The sequence below is a fragment of the Sminthopsis crassicaudata genome, chromosome 3, assembly GCF_048593235.1.
Source record: "Sminthopsis crassicaudata isolate SCR6 chromosome 3, ASM4859323v1, whole genome shotgun sequence".
In the NCBI taxonomy this organism is placed as follows: Eukaryota; Metazoa; Chordata; class Mammalia; order Dasyuromorphia; family Dasyuridae; genus Sminthopsis; species Sminthopsis crassicaudata.
The window spans coordinates 549,519,797-549,534,203 of record NC_133619.1 but is presented as its reverse complement, the minus strand read 5'-3'; the positions used below and the strand labels follow the sequence as shown (position 1 = coordinate 549,534,203).

The 14,407-nt window shown below is 32.2% G+C and overlaps 1 long non-coding RNA gene across 2 annotated transcripts in view; it reads left to right on the top strand.

Annotated features, from left to right (window-relative positions):
* The window catches only part of LOC141563455 (uncharacterized), a 1,961,515-nt gene that overhangs the window by 1,728,743 nt on the left and 218,365 nt on the right, over positions 1-14,407 (top strand). The window contains exons 7-8 of one of the 2 annotated variants that reach the window (XR_012488424.1): positions 6,805-6,880; positions 7,519-7,585. This is a non-coding gene — a long non-coding RNA (uncharacterized LOC141563455). The remainder of the gene's footprint in view (positions 1-6,804; positions 6,881-7,518; positions 7,586-14,407) is intronic. The other variant, XR_012488423.1, reaches the window with a different exon arrangement.

Below are 14,407 nucleotides of genomic sequence, written 5' to 3'. Positions count from 1 at the left end.
GATTATTTCTTGCATTATTGTGTCAAGGTTCTTTTTCATTTTGGTTATAACCTTAAGCAGGAGAATTATTCTTGTATTTTCCCTCCATATATTCTCTAGATCTGTCATATTTCTTATGTTTCACATTATTTCTTATTTTTTTCATTTTTTAGAATTTGTTTCATTATTTCTTGGCCATAGCTTCACTGGCTTCTCTTTGCCTGATTATAATTTTCAAAGAGTTATTTTCATCTTTAAGATTCTATATCTTTTTTTAGTCATTGGTTAACTTGTTTTTTTTTTTCAAAATCTTGGGATTTTTTTAATGGTTTTTATTTCTTTTCTTCAATGCCTCTCATTTGATTTTTAAATTCTTTTTTGAATACTTATATAAATTCTCTTTGGGAAGGAAACCATTTCATGTTACTCTTTTGGGGTAGAAAAAGCTCTTTTGACTTTAGTGTCCTCCTCTGAAGATGAACTTCAGTCTTCTTTGTTACCATAGTAAGTTTCTATTGTAGGGTTATTTCTTCTTTGACAATTCATTTTTTAAAATAAGAGTTATCAATGTAAGCACCTCTAATCATGTATTGTAGGGATGGAACCTCTAGTTTCACTTGATCTCTTCCTTCTGACCTGGAACCTCAAACCAAGAACTCCAAGTCTCCAGGAGGTGAAAGTTTATATGGTTCCTACAGAGACTTCAGCCAAACCCAGTTAACCCCAAGGCTCCCCATGTGGTGTTTTATGGAGATAGTCTGGAGATGTTTGAACTTCACATGGGTTAATCCCTGTTCTAAGTTTTTTTTCTTCAGATCTGAAACTGTACTTGGAGAACCCCTGTTCTGTCCCAACTCTTTATCATTTTTCACCAGTGTATGTTGACCCTGAGGCACAAATTTGTTCTATTTGTATCAGAAATCTGGAGAGCTTGAAATTTACCAATTTACTCTGCCATCTTCCCAGAATCCTCAGAAAGATGATTAAAATAGAATTGCAGAGGAAATAAAAATAATTATACACACACACACACACACACACACACACACACATATATATATATACATACATACAGAAAATATTTATAATATACACATATGTGTATGTAGATACTTAGATATTTATATCTATGTCTATCTCTACATGTGAATCTATGTGCATTCATATACACTACACACATAAACACACAATTTAGAGTTTAAGTTAAGAACTATTGATCTAGAAGAATGGAACTCTTTTTGTTTGTTTGTTTTTTGTTTTTGTGTATGTGTATATCTGTTTTAAAATAGCATTAGTCTGAATTAGAATGTAATATTCCTCAGAAGCCAGTAATTAGACAGGAGTTTTGATTTAAGTCAATATAACCTATTCCCAAATATGGACCATTTTTAGGACTTTAAGAAGTTGTCATCCAGCTGTTCTTTGAAGAATTATGTTGAGGAGGAAGAACTGCTTTTCAAAGCAGCTAATTCCATTTTGGGAAAATTCAAATAGTTAATTTGGTTTGGATTGGGGTTTTTCCTCAAATGAAGTATCTGACTACCTCTATAACTTTCCTCTCTTCCTCTTAAATCTGTCTTCTGGAAACAGAATTTATTGAATTCCATTTCCACACAATATCAGGTAGTTCAGAGTTGAATATATCTATCATATTCCTTTTATACATATAGTAAATTTATTCATTTTTAATATACATTACTTTATGAATCATATTGGGAGAGAAAAATCAGAGTAAAAAGCAAAAACCATAGGTGAGATACAAAATAGAGAAAAAAGTGAATATGCCATGTCCTGTTTTATATTTAGTGTATTCTTTGGAGTATTTCTTTTTCTGAATCCGGTTGGCATTTTCTGTCTGATGTCTATTGGGATTGCTTTGGATCACTGAACTACTGAGAAGAATCAAGCTTTCATAGTTGATCATCCCATATTCTTCCTATTGTTGTGTACCATTTCTGATTTTGTTTGTTTATCTCAGTATCAGTTCACTTAAATCTTTCCAGGCCTTTACACAATCAGCTTGTTCATCATTATTATAGAAAAATAATATCCCATTATTTTCATATACCATAAATTGTTCAGCCATTGCCCAATTGATGGGTATCTACTCATTTTCCAGTTTGTTGTTACTACAAAAAGAGCCCAATTTTCTTCTCTTTTCCAAGTTTACATAATCATCTATTTCAACCAATCTTCATATGACCTGACTTCTAACCCCCTTAATTCTGTTTTTCTTTTTAATATGCTCTCCAAAATTATTGTCCAAAAATCTAATATGGTAGAGATTATGTAGTTCACTATCAAACTGTCATTGTTATTTTTGTTTAGATGTTTTCAGATATATCTGATTCTTCATGATATCTTTTTGTGAAGACTGAGGTATGTCCCTGTTGACCTCAGGATCTGCCAGAGTCAGGATAAGGAAAAGTTTTTGGTCTTTAGGGGGAGAAGTAAAGGAGACAAACTTCCTAGAGGCTTGCCACAAACCTCCCTTCTCCTCTTCATCCTCCAAAGTGACTCTGGCTTGTTTTACTCCACCCCCTAATCCCTCCTACAATTATCTGTATACACCAAAAGATCGATCCAGCACAGAATAGTGAGAAAGGCCATTTTTCAAACATATGATAATAAGAGTATTTGCCAGTAGATAATTAGCTTCAAGTACTCAGTTGTCTGATTCCTGTGCACCTATTCAGAGTTTCAGCCCTTTACATCTTTCAAAGTTTTCTTGGCAAAAATACTGGAATGGGCTTGTTGTACCTTTCTCCAGTCAATTTGCAGATGAGAAAGTTAAGGTAAAAAGGTTAAACAAATTTCCCAGTGTCACACAGCTAAAAAATTGTAGCTGAGATCATATTTGCACTAGATTCTTCTGGACTTAGGTCTGTCACTCTATCCACTATACTACTTAGTTGTCTATTCTGCCATTACCAAAAAAGATATTATGGCTACATCTCCCAAATGACTGCTTTCAGTTCTCCTCTAATCATATAGATAAACTGATTCTCTTCTGTCAGTTTCAATAGAGAGAGGCAAGTATTGAATAAAGAGTTTGAGTTTCCATTTAATCTGAAACAATTTATCTTTCTTAGTCAAGATAAACTGAATGGTAGTATGCCATGGATAGATAAATAGATAAATAGAGGGTAGAACTTTCATGAAGTACTTAACATATGCTTTTTTATGTGCTAAGCACTGTGCAAACTCCTAGGAAAAATATAAAAACAAACAAAAAAATCTACACTCATCTTAGATTCTAAAAGGAAAACACAACATAGAAAGGAATGGTAGTTATGAGGGGAATAGTATCCATCTAGAGAAGGAAAAAAAAAACAACTCATCTATTAGTGAAAGGTAGAGTTAGAACTGAAATTCTATTTGCCAGTGGAGTGAATCTTATTGAATAGTGAAGCCATAATATGTAGACAATATGGAGAGAAGTAAAGTTAGGGGCAAGAAACTTGAGTTTGAATCATTCTTCTGGCATTTGTTAGCTGTGTGATCATAGGTAGGTCCTTTAATCTCTCTAAACCTCATATTTCTCATTGGTAAAATGAATGATTCTGAACTAGTTGATCTCACACCATTTACAATGCAAATTCTAAATCTATAACCCAAAATTTATAGGAAGGGCAACATGGAGTAATAAAAGATGCAGTGTTGAGAGCTTCAAGACCAGTATCAGCTTTAACACATTATTTATGTGACTTTTTCTATTAATACTAATGCTGCTGCTGCTGATAATAATGATGATAATTAGTATTTATAAGGCATTTTAAAGTTTGCAAAGGAAGGAATTTTTGAGTTATTTTTTCCCCTCAGAAGTTTCTATGTTATTATTCACACGTTATTTTTCAGGTAACTGAGACTAAGATAATTTAAATAATATGCATCAATTACTTAATACAAATTTATTGTGTGTATTATGTGTCAAACACAGTGTTAAGTCTTGGGGATCCAAAAAAAAAAAATGACAAGAGTGCCCTTGAAGAGTGAACAATATTTTGGGGTAAACAATTAAGTAAAAGCAATTCATAAACAAATAGCAAAAAAAAAAAAAATCAATGGAGGGAAGACAATAGACTGAAGAAGGATTGAAAAAGGTTTCCTGCAGAAAGTAAAATTTTAGCTGTGACTTGAAAGAAAGCAGGGAGGCAAGGATATAGAGATTAGAAGGGAGGACATTAAAGGCAAAGGGGACAGCTAGGCTAAATGCCTAGAGTTGGTTTATAGAGTGTCTTGTTTAAGAATGAACAAGGACAATGCTTCTGGATTGAAGAGTACATGAAGAAGGATAATGTGAGATTTAAGTAGATTATAAAGGTAGAGGTGCTAAATTATAAAAGACTTTGAACTATTAGTTGTCTGGGATAGAATTTAAGCTCTGTGCTTTTTTTGTTTGTTTGTCTGGTCTATAAATCTCTCTCTATGTAACTTCCTCTAAAATCACCTCACTTTTCTGATACTCGGTTCACTATTCTGTAAAGTGAGGTAAAGGGGAAACTATTTTACTAACAAAGATACAAGTCTAATAATAGTAATAGCAATAACAATAGCAACAATAGCATGTATATGTTATTTTATGTGTTGTATCAAAAGGGAAATTGTATAAAGTATTTTAAGTACAAAACTATAAGAAAGTTAATATCACTATTAATTAAAAAAAAACATTGAAGAGAAATATATTCTTGCCATAGATACTCCTTGTTTCATGGTGGAGACCTTAGATACTTAAAGGCTACTCCAACAGAACACACTGGTAATCCCCTATCAAGTTGGAGATCCTTCAAGAGTGAACTTTATTATAATATATTGATGATCTTGGCTTTTTAACACTTGGAAGTGAAGCAAAGCTATGTCACTTACTGCCAAGTTCAAATCATCAAGATGTAGAAACACATTATACTGGGCTTATAAACCAAAGAGATCTTAAAGGAGGGAAAGGGACCCACATGTGCAAAAATGTTTATGGCAGTCCTTTTTATAGTGGCAAGAAATTGGAAACTAAGTAGATGTTCATCAGTTGGAGATTGGCTGGATAAGTTATGATATATAAAAGTTATGGAACATTAGTATTCTATAAAAATTATCAGCAAGATGATTTTAGAGAATCCTGGAAAGACTTACATGAAGTGATGCTAACTGAAATGAGCAGAATCAATAGATCATTATACACAGCAACAAGATTATACAATGATCAATTCTGATGGATATGATATTTTCCAACAATGAAATTATTGAGGCCAGTTTCAATGATCTTGTGATAAAGAGAGCCATCTACTAGAGAGAAGACTATGGGAACTGAGTGTGGGCTCATAACATTTTCATCTTTTTGTTGTTGTTGTTGTTGTTGTTGTTGCTTGCTTGCATTTTGTTTTCTTTCTCATTGTTTTCCTTCTTAATCTCATTTTTCTTGCACAGTAAGATAATTAAATATGTATACATATATTTGATTTAACATATATTTTAACATGTTTAACCTATATTGGGTTACTTGACATCTAGGAGAGGGGATGACAGGAAGGACGAGGAAATTTGGAACACAAGATTTTGCAAGTCAATGTTGAAAAGTTATCCATGTATATGCTTTGAAAATAAAAAAAAAAGTTTTAATAGGGAAAAAAGATGAAGAAACACAGTACATTAACAAAATAAGTTTAGAAACATTCATATTTAAAAGGCATGGCACCGAAATAAGAAAGATTTTTGTTTAGTTTGGTTTTGGAGTTTCAGGCTGCAGGATCCTATGAAGCCTGTCTACAAAGTCAATATTGTTTGGAATTTGCATTCACTGAAGGAAGAAGGGTAACTACAAAAATGAAATCAGATCTTTCAAAGTAATAGATTCAAAATAATATATTATAATTTTGCTAATACTTGAAATAGTCATAATTGTCTCAGTGATATCATATATACTCCAAATCAATTCAAATCATAATTTCTAAATGTCTTTAAAAGATAATTTGCATGGGTTACTGCAGGCAAAAATGAAATGATGACAAAAAGCATGTTTCTTTTAAGAAGTCTCTACCCACTTCCCTAAATATTAGGGTCACAAAACTCTCAACCATAGAGTTGGGTTTGAATCCAGACCTTCTGCCTCCAGGACCAACACTTTGTTACATTATGGTTCTTCTTAATTTATTAGCTCTCACTAAGCCTTGCCTATTGACTTTACTGAATTGAATTAAATCTGTCAAAAGGAAATTGTTATCATTCCATAATTTGGATATTTAAGATGAAAGTATTCTGCAATTATTGAATGTTCTAAAAATGTTCTAATCATTACAAAGATCTTCTGATATTGCAAGTATAGTAAAAAACTTGAAAAATTCAGTGAGTAAAATCTAGTAGAACTGAGGTTCTAATATACATATATATATAATATATATATTCTATATAGCTCTCTATATATATTCTATATAGTTATATATATATGTATATAGAAAAATATAGGGAACTCTGAACTCTACTATGATTTCTGCTACTGACTATGTAACTTCTCCTTGTATCTCAATTACTTTAGCTCTAAAATGAAAAAAGTTTGATTAACTATCTAAAGTGTTTTTTTTACTCCCTTAGCATTTTATGATCCTATAAATTTAGGCAATAGTATGCTCTGAGAAAATCTTTCTATCTCTAATGAGATAGATAATTTTTATCTTCAGATGATGTGACAAAATTATTTTAACATAGTTCTTATCCTATGTCTTATTTTCTATTTTTTAGCTTTCTGTCTTCTAATTTTTTTTTATTCTATGGGATTTTTTGTGATTTCCTTGTGGTAGATTAATAAATGATCAGTGTTTCTCATCTTCTTCACAGGGGTTCCATTCCTGAAGGACAGAAGTTTCTTTTTAGAAGAATAGGTGCATCTCGATGTAAAGAAGTCCACCCAATTGTAAGTAAAAAAATTATAGATAGGATTCTCTAATATTTTGACTTTTTTTTTAACTCTGAAAATGCTACAATCAGTTTATCATAGAGTTCTTGGTGATCTTAAATTTCATAACTTTGACATTTAGAAGTTCAGCTTTAAGTGTTTTGAATAATACCAAAGAAAATTCATCTTGTTTTAAAGAGTACTCTCTGTCAGATATGTGACATGATGATGGTATAAAGTCTTTTATCCTCTTGGGTGTGAAATTATTTTTTAAACTGTATTGTACTTTGTTTCATTTTAAACAAATATAAAATAAGAAAAAATAATATGTACACAGCAAAAAATGATAGTATTTAACATCAAGAGCAATAAATTTCCATGTCAAGTCTATATAATAAAAACTGAATTTGGAATTCTTCTAAAAATCCCCTTTCCAGAAACTTAGGGGACTCTCTCTCTTGATAAACCTAGCTACTATCCAACTTCAACTTGTAAGGTTCATAGTCTCAATTTATCTATCATGAGAATGTTTCGCCAAAGGGGAAAAGAAAATCAATTAATATTATATCAAATTGTATGCCACACAACGTTTGAGGTAGAGCCAGTTATTATTTTCCAGAAAGATTCAATATTGTTTTTCTTACATTTATTTTTAGTATTCATTTTTACTGTGAGTTCCACATTCCCTCCCTTCCCCCAACCTGCTACTCTCCTATTGTGAAGGTAAGCAAAATTATACCATTACACATATAAAGTTATGTAAAACATGTTTGCATTTTAACCATGTTGCAAAAAAATAAGAAAAATAAAGAACAAGAAAAATAATGGATCAAATTACACTCAGAACTTATCAATTCTCTCCATGGAAGGGTTTCAACATGACTCTAGAATTGTCATGAATCATTGTATTGATCAGAGTAACTTTGAATTTCTTTCACAACTAATCATTATTACAATGTTGTTGTTACTATGTACAGTAGTTGTCCATGGAAATCTTATATCAGGATTTTTGGAGGGTTCCAGGGATGCTAAAATGGCAGAGTACAGTCAGGAAGCAGCTTGAGCTCTCCCAGTTTCCCTTGAAAACTACATGAAACCAAGCCAGTGAACATAATCTGATGTAATGAAACTACTCCAGCTCAAAAAAGACTGAAAACCCTTCAAGAAAGATCAGTTTCACTGAGGTTAAAAAGATGTTCAGCCCAGGTCAGATAGACTCTGGGAAAACTGGTGAGAAAGTCTTAATCACAGCAAATCAGCAACTAAGACCCTCAAGCCTGGCTCAGTAGAGAAGCAAATCAGTGGGACAGCTTTCAATCACAGATGAGAAGCAAACTCTAGGAAACCAGTAAGTTTCCTGAACAGGGCAGGCAAGGATACCTCCTGCAAACACAATGGTCCCTGTGCTCAAAGGCAAGGCTCAGAGCTTCTCAGGAAGTTTAGAACAGTGCCACCTTTACCCCAGGTGCAGAGCTCCACTTTAAAAGTTAAAAAAAAAAAGAAGAAATATCCAAAGAAGAGGAAATAAAATGATCAAGAAACAGAAAAGAACCATGACCATAGAAAGCTACTGTGTTGATAAAACACAAATTCAAACAAATAAAGAATGTCCACAGAAGAAATCTCAAAGAGTGAGATAAATTGGTCTCAAGCTCAAGGAGCCTACTTGGAAATGTTCATAAAAGACTTTAAAAGGCAAATAAGAGAGGTAGAAGAAAAAAATGAGAAAATAAATGAGAGCTATTCATGAAAGAGTCAATAATTTGTAAAAGGAAAAAAGAAAATTGTGTGAAAAAAACAACTCCTTAAAAATAGATTTAACCAAATGGAAAAAGAGATACAAAAGGTAACTGAAGAAACTCACACATTAAAAACTAGAAAAGGGCAAATGGAAACAAATGACTTTATGAGACAACAAGAATCAATCAAACAAATTAAAAAGGATGAAAAAATGAAAGAAAATGTGAAATAGCTCATTGGAAAAACAACTGAACTGGAAAATAGATCCAGAAGAGACAATTTAAAAATCATTGACCTACCTGAAAGCCATGGGGGGAAAAAGAGCCTGGATAGCATTCTACAAGAGGTTATTAAAGAAAATTGCCCCAATATTCTAGAACCAGAGGGGGAAATACCCATGGGAATAATCCATTGATCAGCTCTGGGAAGATATCTCACAAGGAAAACTCTAAGGGACATTACTGCAAAACTCTAAAACTGTAAAACTATAAGGAAAAAATACTGCAAGCTACCAGACACAAATACAAATATCAAGGAACAACAGTCAAGATTATCTAGGAGCTGGCAGCTTCTACAATAAAGGATCATATTCCATATTCCAGAAGGCAAAGGAACTAGGCTTATAACCAAGAATCAACTACCCAGCTAGACTCAGCATTATCTTTCAGGGAAGAAGATGGAGTTTCAATGAATTAAGAGGCTTTCAACCATTTCTATTGAAAAACAACAGAACTAAACAGAAAATTTAATCTACAAACACAGTACTCAAGAGAATGAAAGAAAGGTAAACAGGGGGAAAATACATATTTAATGTTTAAATTGTTTACACCCCTAGAAGCAATCCATAATTCCAACCAAGAAAAGTAAAATAATGAGGTAACATATAAAAACCTATGGGATGCAGGCAAAGCAGTTCTTGGGGAAATTTTATATCTTTAAATTGGTATATGAATAAAATAGAGAAAGAGGAAATCAATGAATTAGGCATGCAACTAAAAAAGCTAGAAAAATTACAAATTAAAACCCCCAATTAATATTAAATTGAACATTTTGAAACTCAAGGGAATAATTAATAAAATAGAGGGTAAGAAAACTATTGAAATACTAAATAAAACTAAGGATTGGTTTTATGAAAAAACTAAAAAAATAGATCAACCTTTGGTTAATTTGATTGGAAAAAAGAAAGGAAAAAAAAAAAACAGATCACCAGCACCAAAAATGAAAGAGGTAAACTTACCCACCAATGAAAAATAAATAAAAGCAAAAATGATGAGCAATTTTACCCAATTGGCAGAAAATCTGACAATCTAACTGAAAAGGTCAAATAGTTACAAAAATAATAAATTGCCGAGGTTAATAAGGAAGAAGAAAGAAAATACCTAAATAGTCCAGTGTTAGAAAAATAAATTAAAAGAATCATTAATGAACTCCCAAAAACAAAATCTCTAGGGAGAGATGGCTTCACAAATGAATTCTACCAAAATTTAAAGAACAATTAATTCTAATACTATGTAAACTATTTGAAAAAATAGGTAAAGAAGGAATATTGCCAAATTCTTTCTCTAACACAAATATGGCATTTATACCTAAATCAGGAAGGGTTAAAACAGAAGTTTCCCTAATGAATATTGATGAAAAAAATTGAACTAAAATATTAGTAAAGAGATTATAGCAACTTGTTATGCACTATGACCAAGTAGCATTTCTACCAGGAATGCAGAGCTGGTTCAATAACAGGAAAACTGTTACCATAATCGACCATATCAGTAACAAAACCAACAGAAATTGTATGATGATCTCAACAGATGCAGAAAAGGCTTTTGACAAAATAGAGCACCCATCCCTATTAAAAACACAGGAATAAAGTGAACTTTCTTTAAAATGATCAACTATATCTATTTATCTATTTGTAATGAAGAGAAGCTGGACACATTCCCAGTAAGATCAGGGGTGAAACAATGATATCCATTATCACCACTATTATTCAACATTGTAGTAGAAATGTTGGTTTTAACAATAGGAAAAGAAAAATAAAGGAATTTGAATGGGTAATGAGGAAATAAAGCTATCACTCTTTGCAGATGATTTGGTGATATACTTAAAGAATCCTAGAAAATCATCCAAAAATCTATTGGAAACAATTCACAGCTTTAGCAAAGTTGCAGAATATAAAATAAATCCAAAGTATCATCAAATTTATATATTACTGACAAAGTCCATCAGCAAGAGATCGATAAATTCCATTTGAAATTACTACAGACAAAAGAAAATACTTGGGGGTCTACCTGCCAAGAAAAACCCAACTATATTAACACAATTACAAAATCTTCTCACACAAATAAAGTCATATTTAAACAATTGGGAAAATATCAATTGTTCTTGGCGAGGCCAAATAAATAGAATAAAAATTACAATTCTGCTTAAATTGGTCCACTTGTTCAATGCCATACCAAGCAAACTGTCAAAATATTACTTTATAGAACTAGAAATAATAATAACAAAATTCATCCAGAAGAAAAAAAAAGTCAAGAATATCAAGGGAATTCATGAAAAAAAAAAAAAAAAGATACAAAGGATGGTGTCTTAGCAGTACCAATCCTAAAACTATAGTATAAAACAGCAGTAATCAAAACCATTTGGTACTGGCTAAGAAATTGAGTGATAGGTCAGGGGAATAGGTTAATTACTCATGACACAATAATCAAAGCCTATAACTATCTAGTATTTGATAAATGCTTAAACTCCAGCTTCTGGGGAAAAAATTGACAAAATTGCTGGGGAAACTGGAAAATAATATATCAGAAAATCAGCATAAGCTTATATCTCACACCCCCATAGCAAAATAAGGTCAAAATGGATACTTGGCATAAGGAATGATACCATAAACAAATTAGGAGAACCCATCAGATCTTTGGAGAGAGGAGGAATTTATAACCAAAGAAGAAATAGAGAACATTATGAAAGGCAAAAAGAATAATTTCAATTACATTAAATTAAAAAGTATTTACAGAAACAAAACCAACAGAAACCATATTAAAAGGGAAGTACAAAGCTGGCAAAAAATCTTTATGGCTAATAATAATGATAAGAGCTCATTTCCAAAATATAAAAAGAACTGTGTGAAATTTATAAGAATACAAGTCATTCCACAATTGTTAAATGGTCAACAGAGATGAACAGACAATTTTGAGATGATGTAATTAAAGTCATTTATAGTTATATGAAAAAATTCTCTTAATCATTATTGATTAGCAAAATGCAAATTAAAACAATTTTGAGGTACCAACTCAAACCCCTCAGATTAGCTAAGATGATAGGAAAAAATAATGATTAACATGGTGTGTGGGAAAACTGGGACATTAATGCATTGTTGGTGGAGTTGTAAAATGATTGAACCATTCTGGAGAACAATTTGGAATTTTGTCCAAAGGGCTATAAGACTGTGCATACCCTTTAACTCAGCAATGCTACTATTGGATCTATATCCCAAAGAAATCTTAAAAGAGGGGAAAAGACCCACATGTGCAAAAATGTCTGTAGCAGCTCTTTTTGTGGTAGCAAAGAATTGGAAAATGAGTAAATTTCCATAAGTTGAGGAATGGTTGAATAAATAGTGGCATATGAAGATAATGGAATATTATTGTTTTATAAAAAATGATGAACAAGCTGAGGTCTGCAAATATTTACATGAACTGATGCTGAATGAAACAAGCAGAACCAGAAATACACCAAAACAGCAAGAATGTGTGATGATTAACTATAAAAACTTGGTTCTTCTCGATGATTCAGTGATCTAAACCAATCCCAATAGACTTTGGACTGAAAACATCATCAGCATCCATAAAAAGAACCTAGGAGGCTGAATATAAATCTAAACATGCTATGTTCATTTATTTTCTTTCTCCCATTGTTTTTCTCCCTTTGCTCTGATATTTCTCTCCCAACATGATTCATAAAGTAATGTCTTAGAAATTTTTAAATATATTGATCAATACAAAAGAAAAGAAAATTCATTAGTACTAAAATTCTGTTTATTACTTTCCCATCTTGTTTAAATTTGCTTACTACAAAATTGCTTACTACAATAAATAAATTTGCTTACTACTATTTAATACAAATTGTTTACTTATAACTCAGGTTGACTGAGACAATGACGAAGCCAGAGAAGGTAGGAGGTGAAGACAAGGAAGAACATTTAAGGAAGGAACATTAAGGAAGAGATGTAGAACAGCCAGTGAACATGCCCCTTCTTTTGTTTAAGAAGCAATATAGAGGGCAGTAGCATTGAATTGCAGAGTTTTGTAAAAAGACTGCAAAGATAGGATTGATCCAGATTGTGAAGGACTTCATATTTGACCTTGAACATGATAGCCATTGGGAGTCATCAAAGAAGAATATGGTATGGCCAGGACAGGAAGAACAACTATTAACATTTCAGGGATGTAGTGATGAGAGCCTGCCCTGAAGTGATAGCATTACAAGAGAGAAGGGAATATATAGTACATATATTATGAAGTTTGAAATGACAGAACTTGTCATTGGATTGGATATGGGTTTTGAGTGAGAATGAAGAGTCAAGGATGACATATATATATAGGTTGTGAGTTTGGATAACTAGAAAGATTGTAGTATCTTCAAAAGTAATAGGGAAGTGATAAAGAAAGAACAGTTTGGAGGGAAAGATAATGAATTCAATTCTGCATATGTTAAGTTCAAGATATTTTTGAGATATCCAATACCTTGATGCTTTCTTCTTTGCCAGGATGTCTCTAATGTATCCCATTTCTCCTTTGACACACCCACCACTTTCAGGAAGATTCTTATCACCTTGATTACTGCACCAGTCTGCTGGTGAGTCTGTATGCCCCAAATTTCTTCCCACTCCAATCTATCCTCCATTGAGTCACTAAAATGATTTTCCTAAAGTACAGATTTAGTCATGTTTCCCCACTACTCATTAAACTGCAGGGTTTTCTGAAATACAATACAAAACTAAATCTTACACCACAACTGGTGTAGTCATTCCCCAACTGATTGGCATCCTCTCAATTTCCACTTATTTGCCACCACATAAAGAGCTGCTATAAATATGTTTTAAACAATGTTTATTCTTTTTTCTGTGATAACTTTGGAATGTAATATGTATGTGTCAAAAGGTATGCAATAAAGGTGGACATTCAATGAAACTGGTGAATTCCATGTATTTTTGAGGAAAAGACCAGATTTAAATAAAAAAATTTGACCTCCAAATATAGAACTCAAGAGAAGCACAAAAAGGTAAAAAGAAAAAAAAAAACTCTTGAGAACTGTATTTCTGTTAAGTATATACATTGAGAATACATGTATAATGTGATTTTACTGTTATAATACAAAAAAGGAACTAGAGATGGAAAAGGGATTGAAATAGAAAAAAAGGTGGAAAGTGGAGGTAAAATGAGAGAAATTACATTTCAGGAAGAGGCAAAGAAAACATAATTGACAGAAAGAAGGGAGGGAGGGAGAGTGATGAATATTGTTTGAATTTTACACTCATCGGATTTGGCCCAAAGAAAGAATACCAGATATATTTGGTTTCACCAAGAAACATCTCTCATCTTATAGAAAAATGGTAGCAGAAGGGAAAAAAAGGTAAGCGGTAGACTAAATAGAAGGGGAAAGAGAAGTAGTAGGGGAAGGGTATAAGAAAGGGAGAAGGTCTCTAATGGGGGAGGACTGCTTGAGGCAAGTCATACTCATAAGTAAAATACTGGAGAAGAGGGAAAGGGGAAAAGGAAAGAGAAAAGTATAATTTGGGGTTAATAAGAT